This window comes from Lepisma saccharinum, chromosome 13, assembly GCF_977018435.1.
Source record: "Lepisma saccharinum chromosome 13, izLepSacc3.1, whole genome shotgun sequence".
NCBI classification, from domain to species: Eukaryota; Metazoa; Arthropoda; class Insecta; order Zygentoma; family Lepismatidae; genus Lepisma; species Lepisma saccharinum.
Genome location: NC_139241.1, coordinates 35504153 through 35529759, shown reverse-complemented (window position 1 = coordinate 35529759; position 25607 = coordinate 35504153). Strand labels below are relative to the sequence as shown.

The following is a 25607-nucleotide window of genomic DNA, read 5'->3' as shown; positions in this document are numbered from 1 at the left end:
CATTGACTTATCTAGATCTGGTTTCTGTTTGTAAGTCATTTTTTTTTAAAAAAATTGACTTACACCACTGTAACTTTAACCCGTCCATTTGATGACGTCATAGCGGGAAAATGTACCAGGTGGCGGATGCCCACCCAAGTCAAAAATACTTCCTAATGTACCTATTAAACATTGGTGAATGAATTTTTTTTGTTTATTGTTCGCCGAAGATTTCAAGCATCAGGCCCAATTTCGTCTTAATCCGGCCCTGGGAACCTCTGATTCATGGTTTTAAGTGCCGAAGGGTACTGTGAAATAATAATAATAATAATAATAATAATAATAATAATAATAATAATAATAATAATAATAATAATAGTTGCTGCAACTTACGGCCTGTAAGTCACGAAAACTAGATTTTTTGTTGTAAAATATCGCTACAATTTCACCATTCCAATTGCATTAACTCATTCCGGAAATCTCAGGGGAGTGATTATACGATGCATTGGCCATAATCGCAGATCTGCTCAAGGATTTTCTAAAACTGTGTCCAAACGTGTGTGTATAATTTGCTGTGGTGCTCGTGGAGTTAGACGCAGAGCTGACATCATTCATTGTAAATATAGTCGATAGAGCTGGTTGGTTGAGTTGCTGTTTTAAGTTCACTTTATGCACAGTAAGGCTAATCGGGACTGGACCTACAGTTTAAAGTGGAATCCGAACCACTTGTGCCTCCACCGGGTATCGAACCCGGGACCCCTTGATAACAAGGCAATGACGCTACCACTGCGCCATGGGGAAGGCCCCTAAATATAGTCGAGTGCAGGCCCGTACCCAGGATGTGTATATATGTATGTGTGTGGGGGGGGGGAGGTGTAGATTATATAAATGGATGTATGTGCGTATATATGCATGTTTGATCCGGCATAACTCTCGCACGCCTGGATCAAATTCAACCAAACTTGGTACACTACACTACACTCTGGAAATAAATACCATGAGGGTAAGACACCCCTGGTACCCCTAGGGGTGGGGTGGGAGGGGGTGACGTAAAAATAATCGAAAACAACCGATATTAGTGTGGAATCCTTAGTTTTCGGGGTCGCGAAGATGAATAGTGACCCTCCCAATGCCGTTCAACTCCAAGTTCATCACCGAACGGCATGGGGGATGACAGGGGGTGAAAAATAAAATATAAAAAATGACCTACATTAGTGTCGAATCGATAGTTTTCAGAGTCGCTAAGCTAATTGGTGACATGCACGATGACATTTGAGAGAGAGAGAGAGAGAGAGAGAGAGCGAAGCCACAGGGGCAGTCTATTAAGTTCTGCGGAGTGGATTTAAGGTCGCCATGTATCTCCCACGGACCACTTTAATAGAAGATTCGGATAAATAAATACCCGGGCAACGACGGGGAATCAGCTAGTATAAACAGTATATTATAAAATAGTTCAAATATTTCTGTGTTCCGCAAATTAACAATTTCTCAAATTTCCTTCAATTTTCTTCTGCGAGCGCCATTGAAAAGTCATGCATGATAATTACATGTTTTAGAAAATAATATATTTATAAATTAAATTTTGCGTATTAGAAATTATTATTACAATAAAGAACATGTCTAAATGTGAGTTAACAAAAAAGAAAGACTTTTTCGCATCACCACTGCAGTTCGGAAACGTCGGGACAGGGATTGAAAGTAATGCTGCACTGCCCTGACTAAATCGGTGAATCGGATGTCTGGTTGACTTACATCAAAGCTAAAACTACCCAAAATTGCAGACTGGAGACTTCTACACAAGAAACACATTCATTTATGCAAGAAGAAAATTGAAATTTACAAATTTGAAAAATAGACGATGTTATTTTCGTAGTTTTTTATAGGTTCACATTTAAATATTTCAGGGTACGGGCCTGGTCGAGTGGTTTAAGTAATAAAATATTCATTGCATCGCATTTTGTGCGAAGCAAAACGCTGTCATAAATCGGTTATTGTGAGACCAATCCAACAGCATTTAATCCTAGAATCCTTTTTTCGAGTTGCTATGCTTTTTCATCCGAAAATGTAGGCCAGCCTTTGTGTTCCTGCACACATCAAACGTTCGATCTGCTGTTTTTATTGATTGATTGAGTTGGTGTTTTAAGCAGTGGCGTAAATAACGTGCCCGCAATCTCCGCGGTGCGCGAGGGCTTCGAGGGCGCAGTAAGAATGATAAATTAAGAAAGACCGATAGTTCAAAAGAATTTTCCTTTCGGCGTTAAAATATATTTTCAACCCAACATATTATATTTACTAGAAAAGTAGAAAGTAAATTACCAGATTAGAAGAAAACCTTCATTAGCTGAATAGTTCAAGAAGCTAATTGATTACGTCGCCGAAGGGTAGACGACAGGTAAGACCATGCACTTTTCTCCTACAGTGCTTAACATATTCTACTATTGTACTAAGCAAAGCAAACAATAGATTTGAGAGCACGAAACAAATCATAGAAAGCTACACCTTTTTAAGCCCTAACGGAACACACCGACAGACTGTTAGTGGAATCCGTTACTAATTTCCGGGAGAAATGTGAAGATGATGTCTCTTGCACTGTAGCTACAGAAATTGTTTCTTTTCGGAATGCAGTGTCAACTGAAACCAAAAGGAGAAACATGTCGAACATCAGCGAAGTTGCAGAATTCCTCTTGAGAGAAAACAAAATTCTGGCTAGTAGCATTCCTGATTATGCACTGCTTATATGCTGTATTTTGACCCTATTGCCTCAGCTGAGAGGTAGTTTTCTAAGCTAAAATTGATTAAAAAATTAATTGAGAAGCACAATGACAAGAGATCAAAAAATGGTGAGGACTGGTAATGGGCATTTAACAAAATCGTATTTTTTGTAGTAACAGTGTATTTTCATAATAATAATAATAACATACTTCTTTACAGTGTCTCTGCTGTCTTAATCTTTCGTACCAGTTTTTACATTGATTCAAATTACATGTATGAATTTTCATATTTGTACATATTTAAAATAAATGTAGGCGTAAATTAATATTTTAGAAGGGAGAACCTTTACGTATGAAGACGTAAGTGTTCGAACGTGAATTTCCTTCTGTTGTCTCGTAAGATGTATTTGTATTGACTAAAACTGTGTTCAATATCGCAAGAAGTATATTTCAAATTTGTGAGTTATTCACAAGAAATTCACTCAACTCTTTCGGTCACACAGGGACATGTAATTCATTACGCGAATATTGAGTATATGTTGAGAAATGTTCTGAAATATGGAAATTATATGTAAAAATAACTAAAATATGTAAAATATGAGTCAAAACCTAGTATATGTAAATTATAAATATGTAATTTATGTGTAGTAGTTGTGCTGTCTAATGTGTTTATGTTCGTCTTGTGTAGTAATTGTGCTGTCTAATGTGTTTGTGTTTGTCTTGTGTAGTAGTTCCTCCATTCATATTGGGGGTTAGGCGTAGAGTTGACAACTCTGCACTGTAAAAAAAAAATGTCAAGAAACAGCAATATAAGGCCATGGATGTTCCCAAGGTAAAATATTCCGGAGGTAAAATAGTCCCCCGTTCGGATCTCCGGGTGGGGACTACTTTGGGAGGTCCCTGGACTAAGGATAAAATCTACGTTAGGAATAAGGATATTAAATTAGGCACCTGGAATGTTCTGAGCCTTTACCGGCCTGGGGCATTTCAGTGTACAGTTAATGAGATAGTTAAGTATAAATTAGATGTAGTAGCTGTCCAGGAAGTTAGGTGGCCAGGAGAAGGGAATTGTAAAACTAAAAATTATACTTTTTTCTATGGTGGTACTGAAAATCATAATTTTGGAACAGGCTTTTTCATAAATAATAGAATTATCTCGGCTCTTAAAACAGTAGAATTTTAATGATAGGATATCATATGCAGTTTTACAGGGTACGAGGTGTAAAATTATTTTAATAAACATACATGCACCAACGGAAGATAAAGATGATAATACTAAAGATGATTTTTATACAGAGTTAGAACAGGTCTTTGATAAATTTTCTCAGTATGATATGAAAATTCTGTTAGGTGACTGTAATGCACAGATTGGCAAAGAAGAGACATTTAAACCCACGATTGGTAAAGAAAGTCTTCATGAATTAAGTAATGATAATGGTATAAGATTGATTACTTTTGCAACCTCAAAGAATTTAATTGTAAAAAGTACCACTTTTAAACATAAAGATATCCATAAATATACCTGGTCTTCTCCAGATGGTAAAACTCATAATCAGATAGATCATATTCTCATTGATAAGAGAAGGCATACTAGTATAATTGACGTTCGTACACATAGAGGTGCTGACTGTGCCAGTGACCATTATTTAGTAATTGCTAAATTAAGAGAAAGACTCTCAGTGATAAATCATAAGCAACAAAATCTAAAAGTTCTAAAATTTGATACAGGAAAGTTTACTGATGAAAGAATTAAGAAAGATTACCAAATTAAACTGTCAAATAGATTTGATGTTTTGCAGGATTTAAATGATGATGAAAATATAAATGAAACAGACGTAAATAAGAATTGGGAGCACATACGTAATGCAATGGAATAAGCAGCTAAAGAAAGTATAGGATACCATAAACCAAGAAAAAGTAAGCCATGGTTTGATAATGAATGTCATAATCTAATAGAAATAAGAAATCAGGCTAGACTTAGGTGGTTAAATAACTCTGATGATACAAATCTAAACAATTAAAATAGAATAAAGCGAGAAGTTAACCGCACGTTTAGAAGTAAAAAAGAGATTACTTGAAAAGCAAAATTAACGAAATTGAAACAAACAGCAAAAATAAAAATATCAGAGATTTATATAAAGGTGTAAATGAGTTTAGAAAGGGGTGGCAACCTAAAGTAAACTTGATAAAAGATAAAGACGGTGATTTTCTAGCTGACCCAAGTGATATTCTAAATAGATGGAAGAACTACTTTAATGACCTTTTAAATGTCCATGTAGGAGATAAATCAGAAGTAAATGAAGTCCACATAGCAGAACCTTTAGTTCCAGAACCTAACTTGACTGAAGTTATTAAAAGGCTAAAGAATAACAAAGCACCTGGCATTGATTTAATACCAGCTGAGTTAATTAAGTATAATGGAAATTCATTAATATGTCAAATTCATAAATTAATTTGTTCAATATGGAATAAAGAAGAAATCCCTCAACAGTGGAAAGAATCCATAATTGTTCCTGTGTTTAAAAAAGGTGATAAAATGAACTGCAATAATTACCGTGGAATTTCTCTACTCTCAACAACATATAAAATATTATCTAACATTCTTTTAACAAGACTAACCCCATATGCTAATGAAATTATAGGTGATTATCAATGTGGATTTAAACGTAACAGATCAACTACAGATCAAATTTTTCACATCAGACAGACACTTGGAAAAAAGTGGGAATATAATCAAAATGTCCATCAGCTATTCATTGATTTCAAAAAAGCATATGATTCGGTCAAAAGAGATAAATTATATAATATATTAGTAGAGTTTGGAATACCTACGAAGCTTGTTAGTATGATAAAAGTATGCACCAGTGAAACAGAAAGTAAAATTCGTGTGGGTATTAATATGTCTGACAAATTTACAATTCATGATGGGTTAAAACAAGGAGATGCATTATCTCCATTGCTCTTTAATTTTGTCTTAGAATATGCTGTTAGGAAGGTAAAAGAAACTAAAGAAGGACTAAAATTAAATTGTGAGACTCAGTTGTTAGCATATGCAGATGATGTAGACTTACTGGGGGATGATGTGAATACAATTAAGAATAATGCTAAAATATTTTTCAAAACTGCTAAAGAGATAGGTTTGGAAGTTAACAAAGAGATAACTAAACATATGCTTACAGGCCGAAACCAAGTGTTAGGTAATAATCAAAATCTAATTATTGATAACAACTCGTTTGAACCAGTTTCCAAATTCAAATACATAGGAGTAATATTAAAAATTAAAATTATATTAAAGAGGAAATAAAAAGTAGTCTTAATTCAGGAAATGCATGTTACTTCTCTCTTCATAAACTCTTGTCTTCTCGTTTAATATCTAAGAAACTAAAAGTTAAAATATACAAAACAGTAATTTTGCCTGTAGTATTATATGGATGTGAAACTTGGTCCCTTACATTGAAAGAGGAACATAAATTGAGAGTATTTGAAAATAAGATCCTTAGGAAAATCTTTGGATCTAAAAGGGATGAGGAGACAGGTGAGTGGAGAAGGTTACATAATTTAGAACTACACAATTTGTATTCATGTCCAGATATTATTAGAATAATTAAATCAAGAAGACTTAGGTGGGCAGGCCATGTGGCAAAAGGGCAGGCCATGGGAAAGGAAAGAGGAGTTTACAGGATTCTTGTTGGGAAACCTGATGGTAAGAGACCTGTAAGAAGACCAAGACGAAGATGGAGGGACAACGTTGAGATGGACCTAAGGGAAATCGGTAGGGATGGAAAAGAGTATATAGAACTTGCTGAAGATAGGGAAAGATGGAAGGCCTGTGTTGCTGCAGCCATGAACCTTCGGATTTAAGAAGGCTAGGGAGTTAGTTAGTTAGAGCCTTTACTAAAAAAGAACGAGTAGGGGCGCACAACTTAAAGTTGCGGGGGGGGGGAACGCACAGCATGTTAGTTACGCTACTGGTTTGAAGTCCACCTTATGTACAGTAAGGCTATTAGGCGCTAGACCTACAATTTAAATGGGATCCGAAGCACTATGTGCCTCCACCGGCAAGGGCGCCCGCAGAGGGAGTCCAGGCGTTACACTTGCCCCCTGAGATATCTGGGAAAACCTCAGAAAATTTTCTTTTTTCCTGTTTCCAGTATTTCCAATTCAAATTGTGAAATTCTAACCTGAAAACATGGACAAGGTGTGCCGTAAAAGACAGCAGATTATGTGCCTTATGCAAATTATCCCAGTGCTTTATGAGAATTCTCTTTACTTGGAGAAAGCATCATTCCACGTTTCCCCCTCTTAGCTGTGTTGTCCCCCACCACCGAGAAAATATCTTGCGGACGGCCTTGTCCACCGGGTATCGAACCCGGGACCTCTTGAGTTCGATCTGCTGTTGCAACAGATATCTTAGAGCTTCATATTTTTCCGACAGTTTTCATTTCATTGAATATTTCAGTGAATTTACCTTCTATCATATAAAATGATATTTTCATTTCACGATTTAATTCATTCATTCATTCACAATTTCAATCTTAATTAAACTAATATTATGTATTAACTATTCTTGATTGAAGTATTTGAACACGATTTTTATGTATTACTTTGATTAGAATATGATTACAGTAATTTTAATGTCCCCTGAAGTGCGGGATCTCTGGCGTGTGCCCCAGTTGCCCCTCCCTGGGCCGGCTTTGCTCACTGCTATCTACTTGTAGCGTAAGGTAAATGTCCTGGTGCTCGACCATGTGTAATCGACCAGTTATTTTTAAAAGTCAAGAAAGAAGGGAATGTGCAAGACTAGCAACACAAGAAAGTACGTATTAGGCAACACCGTAGAACTTCCGACTTCTGTCGTGTGAACAATAGCAGGTTCAACAAGAAGAGTGTCGTCTGTTATCTACAACATTGTTGGTAGCGCAAATTTTGACTTGTTTTCTTGGTTTCCTTGTCAATTTTATTAGAGGCAAGTTTTACTTATTTGACAGTTATTTCTTTCTCTTTCTGCTTATTTGTTTTCACCATTACTTCAACATAATTTGCTTGTATGTACGTTAATATTTTTGAGAGTTTAAAATCGAATACTTTAACTAACGAGATTATTAACCCTATGTCGAACGTTGGGAAACTGCTCCAAAGTTTGACACCCGTGCTGAATACTGGACACGCTAAATAAAACTAGTTCACATTAACAATGACCAGTATATGAAGTGAAAATGAGTCAGGTCTAAAATTCAGCTTCCTACGATACTCGGATCCAGTGTTCGACCACACCCGGTCGTCGAAAATTGGTGAACGAGTTTAGATATTGTTTATTGAATCCGGGTACTTGACTACATGTCAAAAACTGAGTTTACAGAAAATGAGAAAACGTTCCTTTGGTAAATGTTAAGCCTTTAGCGACCGGATGGTCGAATTGCGCAAGGCAGCAATTAACGCGCTATTTTTTTGAAAACTACACATATTTCAGTTCGGTTTTTTATCTTTAGTGTGCATATGAAGGTATGGCATACTCGAATTACAAGACAATATATCCATTGTTACTATTATTAACAAGCGCCGTTTGAAAAAGCCCTTTGTTTCCCTTTTGTTACTATGGGATAAAATGAAGATAAAAGACCATATCTGCTCAACCACTGTATTTTTTTAAAAAAAATAAATTCCAAATGTAAGAATAAGTAAGAAGCAAAATTTTAAGTAACATCCGACAATTAAGGGTCCAGGGGGAAAGCGAGGACAAAGGCCTAAAGTTCAAAATTTTCCGTAATTGCGCAAAATTTCTGAACGGCGTAACTTCCTTGTTTTCCCAAACTTGGGGCACGAACATTACATATCCTCATAGAGTGATATTTTATCGTGCTTCCCTTTAAATTTGGTGGATCCAGCGTCTATAGGGCCGGCGCTAGAGACGAAATTCTGAACATTGTCCCGAAACTGGCAACACTGCGGTTTTAAATAACCTTGCTATTTTTTATTCAAGAAGTATTAGTCTGATTTCAACGGAACTTTTCAATGTTGTAGAAATGTACCACCGCTACATACTCCATTTTTTTCACTCACTTCGATCTATTGAGGGAAACACAGAGATCATTTTTAATTTTTAATAATTTTCTTCTTATTCCTTAAAAACATGGGAGGCACAATGTATAAATTTTACCTCCGTTAAAAGCCTTGTCTTTAGGATAGAAACCAAAACAAATTTTATCGGTCTACAACAATTAGTTCTCGAACGACGATTTTTTTGTACTTCGCGGCAAGTTTGAAGAGCGCGAACTTGAAAAGGCGCCGGCTTCAACGGGAATCCAACCGCGAAATTGTGAAACAAGGGAAGAAATTTGTGTATAAGTTTGAAAATATTATCCCAGTTGAGGATTTTTAATTTTACTTGGGATTTTATGCATATTTTAAACTTTTTTTTGTTGTAATTTTAGGAGTTTTGTCTTAGAAAATGTCGTTTCTTTCAAACAAGAACCTCAAAAGCTCCTGAAATGTAGGCTATATGTTTTTTTTCTGTTTGAAGCAATATTTTATATCCCCATGCATGTAGCAACGCTTTTCTTCACTTTTTATAAGGGTTGTATTATTTTTCAAGAAAGTAGAAGGGGCGTCGATTACTGGGACGTGGTATGTCGATTACTAGCGCAGTCTGTTTGTGGGGGTGTCGAATACTGGGGATCTAGGACAATTGCGATGGCGGACAATTGCGATGAAGCCAAAATCACGGACAATTGCGATGATTTTTACTTTGAAGGTCATTTTGCAAATTAATGGTAGGACAATTACGACGATCAGGAACTAACCTAACCTAACAAAAGGCGCCACAGAACTAATAATGCTGTAGAAGGTTGGAACAACAAAATAAATAGGTAGCTTGGAATACCGCATCCAAATATTCATGATGTTCTGGCCTGCCTCAAGAGCCAAGCAGAGGACACCAACATCAAGTATATGCGGATGGAACTTAATCTAGAAGGTCAGAAAAGAAAGAAGCGTGACATTAAAATCGACGAGATTTGGTTGGGAAGTGTATTCGCACATATGAGGAAACGGGTGACTTCAAAATGTGTCTGTTGGCTCTACCCCATGTTCAAAAACTTGTTTGAACCAAATTCCCAGCCGAAAATATCAATATTTCACATAATTCCCTTGTAAGAGGTATTATACGGGGTGTTAAGTGACCCTTCAATTTGATACAAGATTTAAAATTTCATCGCAATTGTCCACCCGCCCTTTCACTTCTGTGTTTATCGCAATTGTCAACCATCGCAATTGTCTGGCTACCGAATACTGGAGCATTATCTGCACGTTAGAAAAAACAAAAGTTATGGCCACAATTTGAAATGAAACAAGAAATAAATTCTTTGAAATGCTAAAAGAAGGTTTGATTTCTATGATGGAGTTTTATTTTTCAGTATGCTAATTTAAATCAACGTATAAAATTAAAACGATGATTTTCGTCGCTAAGCGGTCGAACACTGGTGCATTACCTTATTACAATTGTTCTGAACTGTCTTTAAATGGTAAATCGAGTCCTGATTATCACGTCTCTGAATAGAGTGTACTTAAAAACAAACTCTGACGGAATTTGCTTTTTACCCCGAAAGAAAGCGTTCAGGTATAGCAACCTAGTGATAAATCAGTGCAGGCAGTTGGCAACACTGTATTGTTGATGGAAGAAGGCGGCGAAGTTCACTGGCTTAGTTTGGTTGGTGTTGCCGCACAGGTCGGGAAGGACGTAAGATCGCCGCGGTCGTAAACGGAATCCACGTGGCTTGTTACAACGAAGGAAATTTTCGGAATCGAGTAGTTGTTCTTGAAGAAAAAATAAGTGTCAGGTGCTTTGAACAGTGCGAAGACATTTCCAGTCTTGGTCAAGTTGCAGTTCCGCCAAGTTTTTCGTGGCGGGTTGAAGGAACCGTTCCGACCAGGTGAGTGAAGAGTTTTGTTCTGTTTACGTTGAACCTTCTGGGCTGTGTGAGGGGACGGCACCACAAGATTTTGAGCAGGTGTGCAGGAGGTGTAAATATTGATAATTGGTTGCGCAGGCATAAAGGTAGACAAAAACATCTCTCGCTTATCTATTTATCATTCCTCTATGTATATCTTTCCATTTTTATTCTGTTTTTATTATTATTATTATTATTTCACAACTCTCTCTACCCTCTTTTGCTTTCTAACTGATTTTTCTACTCTACATTCTCTCTATTACCCTATGAGTGAATATTCTCACTTATCTCTGTGTCACTTTTTATCTCCTTTCTTTCTCTCTCTTCTTTTTAATATGTTTTCCTATTTCTTTCATCTGATGCGGTTCATTCTATCCTACTTCCTTTTTTATTCCTGTTGTAATCTCCTTCTTTATCCTGCCTTTGTTTTTACATCTCCTTTCTTCATTTTATCTGTTTCCCTGATTTCCTTCACTCATTCTCTCGCCTTCTTGCGCTTTTTCTTTTCTCTATTTCCTTATCACTCTTTCTTTCTTTGTTTCTTTCTTCATTCTAACTTCCTTCCATTTGTGCTTTACTTCTTTTTTGTTTCCCTCTCTGTCCCTCTTTCTTCTTTACCTCTTCTTCCTTATATCCATCCTCTGTCCTAATTCACTTTCTTCTTTGTTTGGCTTCTTCATTTCTCTTTTTTCCCTATTACTCCTTCCCTCTTCTCCTTATCTTTCTTCTTCTTACATACATCATAATCTTATCTCTCTTTCTGTGTATGTTTGTGTGTGCAGTGGCGTGCCCGTGGGCGGTGGTTGATGGGGGTCATACCCTCTTTAGCCCAGTATTCCTAAAAAAATGCCAAAGCCAGGAAGAGATGTCAAAATGAGAACTGACTTCTAAAAGGAAGTAGGTGTAGTTTAGTTTAGGTAACCCAACCCCCGCCCCCTTTCAAAAATCCTGGGCACGCCACTGTGTGTACCCACATCTCTGTCTTGCTTCACATCTCTTTCAACCTCATTCTGTGCATATAAAGGCCTTCGAAGCAGGGAGACAAAGGGGACCCATCCCTCTAATAATGCAGAGACGTGTTTTCTTGTATGTAAGAACAGTTATTTAACACCCCATGAAGGCACATGGGGTAAGTAAAGGTAAGTCCCACGTATTCGCAATCTCTACCATTTGTGGAGGTGATGTGAACAGCACCACGCTCCAGTCATTTCTTTACGCCCTCCCTCCCCAAAGAACCTATTCAGGCGAACCCCGAGCCGCTCCATGCAAGGATATGGCTGGAAAAATTTCCACCTGAAATCGCCCACCCCTGGAATCGAACCTAGGCCTCCCGCGTGACAGCCAGACGCCCCCTGGACTACCGACTGAACCATTGTAGCCCTGTTTACTTGTATGCGTGTGATAATATTGGTGCAGTATGAACCGAGACCTGTAGCCTTAAGTAGGGATTGAGATGCTACAGTTAAATAAACTCAGTAAAATAAAGTAACGGCAAGTAATTGTAAATTTTATAATGTTAATAACTCATGACATGGACGTCCGCAGGATTTTTCCAGGGAGGGTCAAGCAAGGTAATTTTTCCAGGAGGGGCAAATGAGGCATAATAGTGATGCCCCCCTCAAAAAAACACTATTTCAGTCTGAAATTATCATGTTCCTTCAATGTATTTATAATAATTAACATAAAATAGTGTGGTTGAAATGAAATTATATGTGAAATATATAATTTTCAGTTGGACATTCATTTTCTCTTGCCCCCCTTCCGGACGTCTATGACTAGTGACAATATTAAAACGTAAAATATTATTTTAGGTCACCTTGTTCTTTTAGGCGAATTTTATTGTGCTTTTGAACTTTTAGGTCCACTTTATGCACAGATAGGCTAATTGGAACTGGGCCTACAGTTTAGAGTGGGATTCGAACCACTATGGAGTTTCCCTGATGCCGTGTCGCCTTGAAATGAAGGGGTTCTCCTGGGTTCGATACCTGGTGAGGCACATGGTATAGAGGTTCGGATCCCACTTTAAACTGTAGGTCCAGTACCGATTAGCCTTTATGTGCATAAAGAGGACTTACAACAATTCAATCAATCGAACCACTATGTGCCTCCACCGGATATCGAATCCGGGACTTCTTGTTTACAAGGCGACGATGTTATCACTACGTCATCGACGAGGCCTACGGATTATATTGGAACAGGCAGAGAAAAAAAGCTAGGCAAGCATTACCCCTCAAAGGCAGGGTTGTTAAAGGTCCAGGAATTTTAAATATATTCAGTTCCGATCCAGGAGTGAAAATCAGCAAGCGTAAATGGCTTCTGGACCGTAAAGAACCTTTTTATCTGAAAAGTATTTCAATTCGGTCCTGGAACCATTTTTTTTTTTTTTCAGATAAATTTAAGTCCAGGAACCTTTTTTCAATGAAACAATACGCAACTTGTACTGAATTTATATTGTGTGAGAAAAAAGGTTCCGGTCCTGTTACGGAATTCCAATATAACCCATTAGAATTTATGGGCTGTTGCGTCATGGAGTTTAGGCAAACGAGAGGCCTGAAGAATTTTTAAGCATGCGTCCTCCCACCTTTGCGGCTGTTCCTGGTTGCATTGCTAGTCGAGCAGTTCTACGTGTACTCGTGCAGGTACGATATGTCGTGTGTGGAGAATTGCCACCCATTGTTAATATGCTACGGAGAGATAAGCTGCATACGCAAGCGCTTTGTGATTGGCTTCGTTAAAAAGATAAGGGACAAACTGAGCTTGTTCTCTATTTTTACTGCTGCTGAGATGGCAGTTTGGTACAGCCAACAGCAAAAGGAATTTCAAATTGTCCAGCACAGCAGTGTTTTCAGGCCAGTCTTCCTGTACCGTTTCTTCATGCAGCATATTTGCATTTGCAAGAGATATGTCTGATCAACATTAATGTATTGAGTTTGTTATATATATATATATATATATATATATATATATATATATATATATACATAGTCTTACCATAAATACTGTCCCAACGTTTGAGGGTGGCTGTACTTCCACCCGTACAACCGAGAGACGGCAAGAGCTGTAGCGTGAAGCGTGAGTCTTTGCTTGTTGAGCTGGTCAAGTGGAAAGGTGTCTGTTGTAAGTGTTGAAGATGGAATGGGTTGAGTACGAAAATCGTGTGGCCGTTGTAGCATTGCACAAGGTAGGCAAATCACCAGGGGAGATTTTCAAAACCCTCCAGAAGCTCAAAATCTCCAAGAAATTTGTCTACCGCACTACCCAGCACTTTGATGAGACTGGTACTGTTAAAGATCGCCCACGGCAAGGAAGACCACGCACAGTATGAACACCAGAACTTGTGAAAGCAGTGGCGGCACGAGTGCGACGAAATCCTGTACGGAAACAGTCAGTGATGGCTCGTGAGCTAAAGATTTCAAAAATGTCGATGTCTCGTACGCTACGCAGTGACCTGAGACTCCATGCCTACAAACGACGCAAAGGACATATCTTGACAAGTGAACTGAAGCTCCAGAGGCTCCGGAAATCAAAGCGGTTACTTCAGCGTTACGCGGCAAATGGGCACCGTCGAATCCTTTTCACTGATGATAAAATTTTCAGTGTTGAGGAGACTTTCAATGCCCAAAATGACAGGGTGTATGCCACATCCTCTCGGGAAGCTGCTGACAAGGCCCCCAGGATCCAGAGGGGTCACCATCCTGCATCAGTCATGATGTGGTGGGCTGTGAGCTACGAGGGCACAAAGGATCTCCATTTTTGTGAAAAGGGGGTCAAAACTTCAGCCAAAGTGTACCAGCAGACAGTGCTTCAGAAACTATGCAAGAATCTTACCGACACCATCTTCCATGGAGAGAACTGGAGCTTCCAGCAGGACTCAGCTCCAGCACAATAAGCACGCACCACCCAGCAGTGGTTGGAGGCAAATGTTCCTGACTTCATTTCCACGTCAGATTGGCCCTCTGCCAGTCCAGACTTAAAAGCTTTGGACTACAAATTGTGGTCCAAGCTTCAGGAGATGGTTTGCAAGAAGAGACATCCCAATATTGACAGTTAAAAGCGGTCTCTTCAGAAGGCAGCTGCGGAGTTTCCACTTGATGTGTTGCGTAATTCCATTGATGAGTGGCCACGAAGACTTCAGAAGTGTTTCAGTGCTAAAGGTGGTCATTTCGAATAATTATTTGTGATTTTGGTTCATAATGCATTCATGCACCTCATGTTATTCTGATATTAAAATATCTCTCACCATTTTGTGTCTATTTACTTACAACTTTGGGACAGTATTTATGGTAAGACTAGGTATATATATATATATATATATATATATATATATATATATATATTCTTTTGTGCTTTGGCGTAGCCAGTCATGAGCGTCGGACCCGGGTCCCTCCAAAATTACACTTCTCTACAATGAAATTCTTCCAGAAAGAAAAGTAGCTGTTTTTAATTTATTTTGAACTGTTGAAAATTAAAAAAAAAATAAACATTTTTGATTGGCTTGTCATCATGCAGTCATTTATTCGCACACCAATAGGCGCCGACTTTGGGGGGGGGGCAGGCACTTTCTGCGCCCCCAATTCACGTAGAAGGACACATTTTATGTATATTTGCATATATAAAGTAGTATTGTATGCCGATCTTGCCCCCTAAAAAATTACTTTGCCCCCCAAAATGTATTTTAAGTTGGCGCCATTTACCAAGAAATATGAACTGTGTTATCTGTATGTAGACACATTAACTTTCACAATCACTTTAACAAAGAGAAGCGTTGATCATCGTTCCAAATTGCATATAAGTGGATGCACGGACATGCTAAACATCTTTCTCATGCACATAAGTCACGAAATAATGTACTTTTTTACTACTTGTTTTTTAAAATTTTCTTTCACGAATTTTAGCGCATTTTGCTCTCATTCTGTGAAGAAACATCACGAAAGTTATAAATATTCCATGTTAATTTTTGTATGTTGAAGTATTAATTTTTTTTTAACAAAAAATATGACGAATAACAATTTTCGGAATCCCATGTATTCGTTATGGGGAATCAACTTCAACATCAACTTCATAATCAAATGGGAGTTTCCACGTATCCGTAGGACAGTTAAAGCATCAACCTGTCCTCTTCCCGTTGATATCATTTTCTATTCCATCCGAAGTTTGATATTCCCAAGATAACAAATCAAAAAATACTCCCATATGCATAATGCATTTCTCCTTGCCTTCTGGCAGTGTTGCCAAACCTGGTGCGCATGAAAGAGCTAAATGTCACCTTAAATGGAGTTAAAACTGACTTTCAAGGAGCTAGATTTACGAAGTGCCTCCTAGAGTAACGTTAGTTGTCAAAGGGGTGGGGCGCTGCTATTGCCGTTAACTCTAAATTGATGACAATTTATTCATAGTTTTCACCATCTATATCCTGCGGCATCACCGATCTCATGGTCGTACGAAATCTAAAATAAAGGATTCCCTGATAATATTATTATGCCCATTTCACGTCAACACGGCGCTATAAAAAAAAGTAGCTGGGGATATAAGAGAGGATGGGGCGACGCAGCCAATATAACAATATCACGTAACGTGCAAAATGTATAATCATGGCAAAAGTTGGTCTATGTGGGCCGGAACCAGTGATGGTACCATTGTGAGGCACGGAGAGGGGCGGCCCAGTTCACAGGCAAACGAGTGCAGGAAAGAGCCAGATCTGGCTCCAAAGAGAGCTAAGTTGGCAACACTGACTCGGAGCGAAAAGCCGGGCGGAGACTGTCCCGCATGCCCTTAAAGCTTGTAACGTACGTAGCACCACTACCTGCAGCATTATTAGCAAATTCATCAGGCCGGTTCTATAAGAATCACCCTGTATATATTGCAGAACGTGTAACTCACTGCTTGAGTAATGAATCCTGACTGGTTTCTCTGTCCGTTGGCAGAATAATCCCAGGTCAATGAGATGCAGTCTTCTCCACTAACTGTAGTTCGCGAGTGCATTCTCCCAACACAGCCGTTAGCCAGAAATTTCCAGCTTTCCTTGCGGGACAGATCGTCTCCGAGAGGTGACACGGATTCCAAGATTTGCAGCTCTTTGCAAATTGATGGAGCACGCAGATGAGGCTTTTCACAAAATGAAAGGAACGTTTGTTGAGGCCACGACCTGGCCTCGGCGTTGCAGTGGATAGCGTGTCGCCCGGTAGAGAGAAAGGTCAAGCGTTCGAGTTGAAGATAGTCATTGCTACTGCTTTCTTCACCACCTTTCACGCGTCATAGCTGCATATAGAATGGAAATCGTCAGTTATTTTTCAGGGGGGAGCTCAGGCTATTGATAAAACTTGGATAGTAGATATAATGATGATAATAATAATTACTATCATGCTTATTATTATTATTATTATTATAAACAATAAAATGACACTTTTTTTCCAAATATATTATTATTATTATCCCGCAGTGTGGCCGTGCGGTAGGCGTCATGCTTTGGATTCCGGCTACGGGACGCCTGCCGGTTCGAATCTCCTGGGGAAAGCATAACAACTTTTCTCCTGAGATTTCGGCCTGTGTATGGGACCGGTGGCCAACCACCATCTTCAGAAAATTGGGGAGCTACGAATGAGTAGCGTCTTATGGAAACCTACGACGAAGACTGGGGGTTCGTCTTGCTGACCAGCTTGTAACTGATTAGATGAGCTGCCACGTAGGCAGGTGGGAGTGAGGCCGGCAGTCGGTAGAAAGGCCCTGACCCTCAGGGGCTGTTGCACCACGGTTTATTATTATTATTATTATTATTATTATTATTTTTATTATTATTGTTACATCCTTGGGGAGACTTTTCTACTCGGTCAACCTGTTGAGTGAATATCCAGCACAATTGTTTTCCATTGTCTTTTTATATTTCATACAATTAGTGTACTGAAATGCATAGTTATTCTATTTTGATATTAACGTTTACACACATCGTTCAAGAAAAAGCTTTAAAAGTCAGGGAGAAATTTTGGCCACAATGTTTACGTTGTGTGACCTCTCACATAAAACTAATTTTTGGAATTTTGGAAGCTGTGGAGCCATTATTCTTTGCTTTAAATGCTAGAATATAAAAAGTAACCTGATTCCTGTATTTTACATTCAATTTTTACGACTTAGTACATTTTTTTTTTGTTATTTCGTTCGCGAATACTAATTGAACTTTATTTCTGTTATTAACAATACAAATAATAAGCTTTCTGATTTTTTAAAATTTGAAATGAACGATGTCAATTCCAGAAGGGGTTCGACGGACTCATTCTTTACCATGCATGCCAAAATGGTAGTACTGTGCTAAATGAAAATTAAGAGATCTGTTGTTCCTAATATAAGAAATAGTAGAAATAGGAAAGCAGCTCTAAATGCATAATGCTGCGCTCGTAGGGTAAATTTAAATAATAAATATGGAATTTCAATTTGTATATTAATTAATTTGCAAATAAAGTTGCATTTCTGAGCATTTCTTCTATCTAGAAAGCTCTCAGTATTAAATTTATCTAGCAAATTATGGTAATTTTGATAAAATCTTTAGAGTCTGAATTTACAATACAAGAATCAGATAAATCATTTCTGTGCATTTTCTACTGTGATTTTCATAGTTGACTTTCTAACATTCATAGTTTTCCAAATAAGCAAATAGAGATAACTTGTGTTTGTTTTTACGATTATATTATCTTATCGTATTTGTATCTACAACTTATTTTTCTATTTTTATGTGTCAGAGATAAGTCGCGATTGTTGTCAATTTTTTTGTCCATTCACAAACGTACAGATTTATCCTGGTATTTTCAGTCCACGAAATCTTAATTTTGTATCTGTAGGAGATCTTCTGCAATGAATACATATTGAATGGTTCTATTTTGAACAAGGGGCGCATCAGTCAACAACTTTTTATGGATTTAAGTTAATATTTTACCTAGTATATATATTTCGGTAGAACACGAAATTACTTGTTTGTTGTTTTATTTAATTCTGAGATTGCGACTATTCTGCACTCAAAAGGACCAAATATTCCTTTTTTGTAGTTGTGATATGATATTTATTGATATTTAAGATACAAGCCCTTGGGCTGTGCGTATCGCCTACAATATTGTTATATAAACATACATTATGCATTTATAAACATTTATAAACAGAAACATTTAGAAAAGGATACATATGTACATGTGTAAATGGCACTAATATTTGAGATTGTTCATTATCACTACCTTCACAACTATGCACTCCACGCTCGGACTATGCCTGAGCCACTGTTCCGTATCCTTCACTTTCACTGACCCCTTGCAGCATTTTTCTGCGCTCCTTCCAGACTGCATGTAAATAGTAGCCCAGGGCTTTGATGTTCGCATAAGTTATATCTATCACCCCTATCCTCCCTAGATACAGCCTGCTTTGTCTGCTCAATGCTGTCCCTTGCACTGTCCCTCATTTGCGTTGTGTGAGTGGCGCCGACCAAACACACTCATGTATGATATGAGCCCTCGTCTCCTCTTCGCCGCATAACGTGCAGATGGCACGACTCTCCGGCCCTTTGAGTTTGTTAAAGAATCCTGTGGAAATCTAAATGTTTTTGAGGTTGTAGATTTCGATTTCGGTTCGTTTTTGTTGAGACCTCCCTGTTAGCGCAGTAGTAAGGTCGTCGTCTTGTAATCAAGGTGTCCCGGGTTCGATACACGGTGGAATCACATTGCACAGTGGCTCGCATACCATTTTAAATTAGGGTCAGTCCCGATTCGCTTATATGTGCATAAATTCGACTTAAGACAAAAACTAAATCGTTTCTGTTGAAAAATGGATTTTGATATAATGCATGATATTTCGAATGCTTATTGCATTCTGCAAGCGATTAAGGAAATTAGTATTGTAGGAATTCTAAAGTACTTGAACGTTGCAATGAACCTTATACGTATAATAAGTGTTATAGTCGATTCAGTCAGAGCTAAAGCGACACTTTCTTATATACACAATGGCTCAGAAGAGACTATTTAACTGCAACCTTAAGCCACAAACGTGTCTTTTTACACTTTTTCAAATATGGTAAAAATACTACGTTCAAACTAACTTTTCGTTTGTTTAACACTTTTTATGACTGTAATGCTGACATCGTATTGTGGCATGACCTACCACTGATGACGTTGCATGTACGTGAAATTTTAGTGCGGCCTATTACATAAGAAGGTGTTGGCCCTTAACTTGAAGTTTAAATTCATCAGGAGAACCGACCTCCGTGGCGGAGTGGTTATCACAGCGCGCTACGACGCTAGGGGTCCCGGGTTCGAGTATCGCCTGGGCATGACTATTCTATGTGAGTATTCATTCATCAATTTCATCGTATCATCACATCCTCATCTTCGCAGTTAGCCAAAAAGTGGCAGAAAAGCGAAGTAAAACAAACCAAATCAGTAGCGGGTTTTATGGATCAAAACCTCGTTCCAAGATCCAGTCCTAGCTTGTGATGCATAACCTACCACTGATGACGTTGCATGTACACAAAGTTTCAACGCGGGCCTGAATATAAGACGGCGTTGGTTTTTAACTTGAAGTTGAAATTCTGTATAGAAACCTAGTCTACTCATCAGTAGCGAGTTATGTGGATCAAAACATCGTTTGAAGATCCAGTCCCAGTTAACCTACATGTGCACAAAGTGGATTCTAAACAAACTCTGGTTAGTAAACCAAGTCGAATACCGGCATTGAACCTTTAAAATTAAGACAGAGATGAATGCTTTCCTTTGCGTCATCGATTCTTTCAAAACCACCGCTGGAAAAGAAAAAAAAATAATTCATTAAGATGGAGAGAGGTAGCGCATAGCGTGACACAAGACTTTCACTGGAAAGTGAAATGGAAAGACTAAAAAAAGGGGGATTACAATAATTAGTTGCTCATTGACATGACATGATCACGTTCACATTTGAACAGCTTAAAAAATTCCCACATTTTCATAGGAAGCAGGAAAAAAAGAAGAGAAAGGATTTTCCAGGGAAGCGCTTGGGATCTTCCCACAGGAAGCTTTCGTGTGAAGCTACCACAATGGTCAGCTTGCACCACGGACGAAGCCTTTACGGGAACAGGGGGAAGAGGCTCCCCACAAACAAAACCTTAGTACCTATTTAAATTAACTTTTACATACAATATGCATTTGTCACGTGATTATGGTTGTAACAATAAAAGCGATTACCACCACAAAATACTGGTTCCCCTCCTTCTTCTCCGAGAATGAATTAGGCGCAAAGCAGTGTTCTTTCAATTAACAATTCCGGTCCAGGAGAGAAAATCAGCAAGCGTAAATGGGTTCTGGACCGTAAAGAACCTTTTTATCTGTAAGGTACTTCAATTCGGTCCAGGAACCTTTTCTCCTGATCAATTTAAATACGGTCCAGGAACATTTTTTCAGAACCAATTTAAATTTGGTCCAGAAACTTCAGTTTAAAAAGGATCCAAGTTCCGTATTGAAATGAAACAATACGCAACTTGGATCGATTACGGACCTGACGATAAACAATTATCCACTTGTGAGCATGAAAGACTAATACAGGTGCTGACTGTCTCGAGAATCTAAGGTACAAGGTAGAAATGGGCGAAACGCAAACGCTGGAGACACGTTACCACTCTCCATACAGCCCCATTCTCTCGCCCAACAGTGGCGTGACAAGCAAGGGTTGCTGGAGGGTTATGACCCCCCAACACACACATACAAGTTGTAGAGTTACAACAGACTTTCACAGTGCTTAGTGGACATCAATGCGAATGACTTCTTATTTCGTTTCGAGAATAACCATTTTCATCCCGTACGCTGCACACATTCATGGTTGCCACTGTCACATATTTTTTTTTCTGTCAGAAGACATAGTTAAAAGAATAGTACGATATTGAAGCATGCTGGGACATCCTAAATAATGCATTTTTTCTTTATCCTCACATGTGTTCCATATTGATATTGCATTTAAAAAGGGGGGAATTTTACCCGGGAGTATTCTCGCATTAGGTTGGACGGGGTGGGGGAGCCTTTGCATTGATTAGATACACTGTCTGTGTCTGTGGTATACTAAAACAAATATTGTCATTTTGACAGAAAATATAACACAGGGTGGCAATACAAACAGGATATAAATTTCCGTTTGACTAGGGTGCGTAGCGTCGGAAAGAGGCCTCAACGTTACCAAGAAAAGTGATTCCTTTTGACGTCTCTTATGCACTGTCAATGCTGCTCGGTGTTGTACAACTGCACTCTGCATAGAAAAGTCGAGCATCTACTAGTGTTAATCCAATGCACAATGTGATGTACAATAATATTTCAGTATAGGAAATTCATGATTGCAATTCGACTATTTTCTGAGCCATGAAGAGTTCGATTCAATATCAATTTCTGTTTTACGTCGCTTTTCTGCCTCTCTAGGTTAATCGTAACGTTCAAGGTGAATCATGAGATGATGATCCAAACACACATCTTTGCCTTACTCACAACTCTAGCACAATATAACCCTCCAGCCGAATGGCAAGTGTGATAAATGCATGGTTGCATAAGGTGGTTTTGACCGTTTACAGTTTTGTTGAGCGTTGCTTGAAAAAAAAAAAAGTGCAATTTAAGCTTTCACGTGTATTTCTGGACCGACCTTGTAACAAAAAACGAAGCGCGGAGTTCCCAAAATAGTCACTTAACAACAAACAGCGCTGTCAGCGCCTTTATTGACCGGAATTAAAAACATTCTCCTTTTAACAGCCTGTCCTTGATTACGTCATCCTAAATTTTTTACAGTGTTTGCCCTAGCGGTTGAGGAAGTGCTAACGTGTGTCTTGCACAACGCGAACAGCTCGTTTTGTGGGACGAGCACCGTGTTCACAAAAATGCCGGTTCTTGTGTGATCTTCTGTTTCTCAAATGTTGGACTTAATATGTGGAAGTAGTTCAAGGATTCCGCTCAGCTGTGCAAGCTTTGTTTTTTCGTTTCCTCCTTTTCGGAACCACCAGAACCTCATGTAGAACACTGTGAACATGTAGGCTCCACACTTCATCCGAAACGCGCTGTGTAAAAAGATGTGGCGTCAAGTTTACTTCCGGTAAGAAGGGCTTTAAAAATTATGCACGCTTCAGTTGGCTAAAGCAATGCGTGGCTAACACTGTGACATTATGAAATGCAGTATCTTATAGTTTAAAACTTAAAAAACATTTTTCTTGAGTGCATGTCTGCAGTCCAAACTATCCGCGACCTCTAATGTAATCTTTCCACTAACTTCTCACTACAAAATGTGAGTTTACGAGACAGGTTGTAAAGAATATGCCTGAATGTATACAATATGCAAGAATCATGTAAAGACAAGAAGCTATAACAATGTGAAATATGTGGTTATTGTTCTAAGTTTGGTGTTTGGCCATAGTGTACGAGTTGGACCACAAGATGTCTCCATGATTCAGACTTCCCTGCTGTCCCTCATTTCTTCTATCTGCGGTTGTCAGTGCTTTTAGCTATACATCATGGGCGTTGGAACGGGGAGTCAGTGGACCCCTTTGAAAATTGGCATCTTTCATTTCAAGTTACAAAGAAAGAAAGCTTGTTATTGTTATTGTTAATAACAGAAATAAAGTTGAATTAGTTAGTATTCGAACAGAATAACGAACTAAAAAATGTGTGAAGTCGAAGAAATTGAGTGTAATATATAGGAACGACGTTATGGTTTGTTCATGTTCTGCATACATTCCAAAAAATAAATGGTTTCACGTGTATCTGCATCGGCCGGATATCCAGGGTTAAAGATCATTTCACTATTTGCTTAAATATTTAACGTGGTTTTTGTTTTATGCCACTTTCGACTATCGCGATGACAAGGGTGAAGGATGAATGGATGAAATGGGTAATGGGGTGAGTGGACAATCACAAACACACATGGACAGGACAAAGAATACATGCCCGAACAGGTGATTATACTGGCTGTGGGTTCAGGCGCCAGAGCCTCGTTGGCCTCCAAGAGGGTAGTTTACAGGGTATACTACACCTTTGAGTGCCTTTCTAGAAAGTCATCCTTTTATCTCAAGATTTGTTGTTAAATTATAACACAGGACATGGTAGTTAAATGTAAAAACGATGTTTCTGTTCTAAAAACGTTTGATTGGATTAGGATTGGATTGGATTGGAATTAAAATTTTATGGGTGAGTCAGCACTGAGGCTATTGTGCACCCGTCACACCTGTCCAGCCCCTTATCATAACAAAAATAGAAGCGTGTCTGAAAAAACTCACCTTAGTTAAAAGCTGAGGCTAAAAAGGGTGCTCAGCACAAATAAGGACAAAACACAGAATTATACTGGCCATGGTGCCAGTCGCCAGAGCCTCGTTAGTCTGCAGTCCAGGGTGTATTACGTGAAAGTGAGGTTGACTGTTGGGTGCAGTACGTGGAAGGAGCACCCCTTACACCCCGTTTGATTGGATTAATTTCACTTATTTACTTCTCTTATCTGCAACTTTAGGCAGATGATGAAATTGATGAAGAGACAGACAAAGTACACCCATGCCCAGGCCGAGATTCGAAGCCGGGATCCCTGGTGTCGTAGCACCTGTGCTAACCACTCTTCCCTCCTCCATAGAGGCCGTCGGGAGTTTTCGATATGGTCTAAAGTTCAAGATATCCGCAAGGAACTTCGGGATAGTATTCTTGTTCGTGTACAAAAAGTAGACTCGCTTCGGAACGTGCTTTGGTCTGAAGCACATCCCGATGTCTCGTAAATATTCAAAGCAGGCGATTGGCTCCAGCAGAGACAAACAAACATCGCTGCACGCATTGGAATCCTGCGTGAAGGACGTAGACCATGGAGCCTCGTACAGATCATGAAGAGAGGGGCGTCCCCTTCCCCCGGTTTTCATTAGGCCCCTCCGTGGCGGCTTCCTCTCTCCCAATTGAAGGGAATTGCCCGTACCACGGAATCCAAATGGGTTTATGAGGAACGTCCTGCAGCGATAAACGGGCCATCACTCCTGCGAACATCGACTGCGATTCAACTTTGCACAGGGAACATACTGGGAATCCAAGATGGCTCGATAACAGGTTAGTCGACGACGGGTAATGAACAGGCATTCGCCGACCAGAAATGACGTCAAGTGTGAAAAATATAAGTTGAAACATTATCAGAAGTGCCCTAATTTCATGACATTCTTAACCAAAGTCGAAATTTGTGCTCAGGCTAAGCGGGACTGGATTTATTGCCTGAGTGGTGTGATTTATCAAAATATCCATACCGTAGATCACCAGAGTCCTTGGCCACTGCCCCTGCCCATTGAAACTAGCACCCTGCCAGATTGTTGTGTGATGTGGGTTGCTTGTCTCTAAGGGGTTGCAGGTAAATCCCTAACACATTTCTTCTCCTTGCTGTACAACCAGAGTTCACGGTGTCTACGATAAACCAAAATTCAACTAAGAAAGAAAGCAAAGCTCGACCGTGAAGATGTAGCTGTAGTAGAATAGTAGAATAGAGTGCCGCAAGTTGGCGTAACGCAACAACGCATCGAGTGTTATATAACACATATTTGGTGTTGTGTGACAACCAATGGTGCAACAAGACACCAAAGATGGCGCTGAACAACACCAATTCCGCATTAAGGCTTCGCTGGAACTTTGACCTATGCCAGACAAGCAATCTTTGAAAAAAAATACTATGATATTCCCAAGTCCGAAAAAAATTACGTTTAGAGAATTCACGTGACTCTTTGTATGGTTTGCTTTCGGTGTTGTCAGGATATTCGCAACAGTTTTGTGACTTTAAAAGCTTATATTCCAACACTTATATCCTGACAACAAGGAAACCAAGCCACAAGAAAATTCACGCTAGAAAGATTTGTGAGCATACAATATCATAGTTGTTTTTCAAGAGGAGAGAAGTTTTAGAAACCGGCATCGCTGACACGGGGCGAAGGTCCAGCGCGTCTTTAACACCTAAAGGAGTGTTCTGTTACACCAAGTAAGAGTATTAATAG

At 38.9% G+C, this 25607-nt stretch overlaps 1 protein-coding gene across 1 annotated transcript in view; it reads left to right on the top strand.

Annotated features, from left to right (window-relative positions):
• The first annotated feature begins 10379 nt into the window (after positions 1 to 10379).
• Positions 10380 to 25607, top strand: part of LOC145997234 (tetraspanin-9-like) — a 199237-nt gene continuing 184009 nt past the window's right edge. Inside the window, exon 1 of the mRNA XM_083134048.1 lies at positions 10380 to 10618. The gene's annotated coding sequence lies outside the window, so the exon portion shown is untranslated. The remainder of the gene's footprint in view (positions 10619 to 25607) is intronic.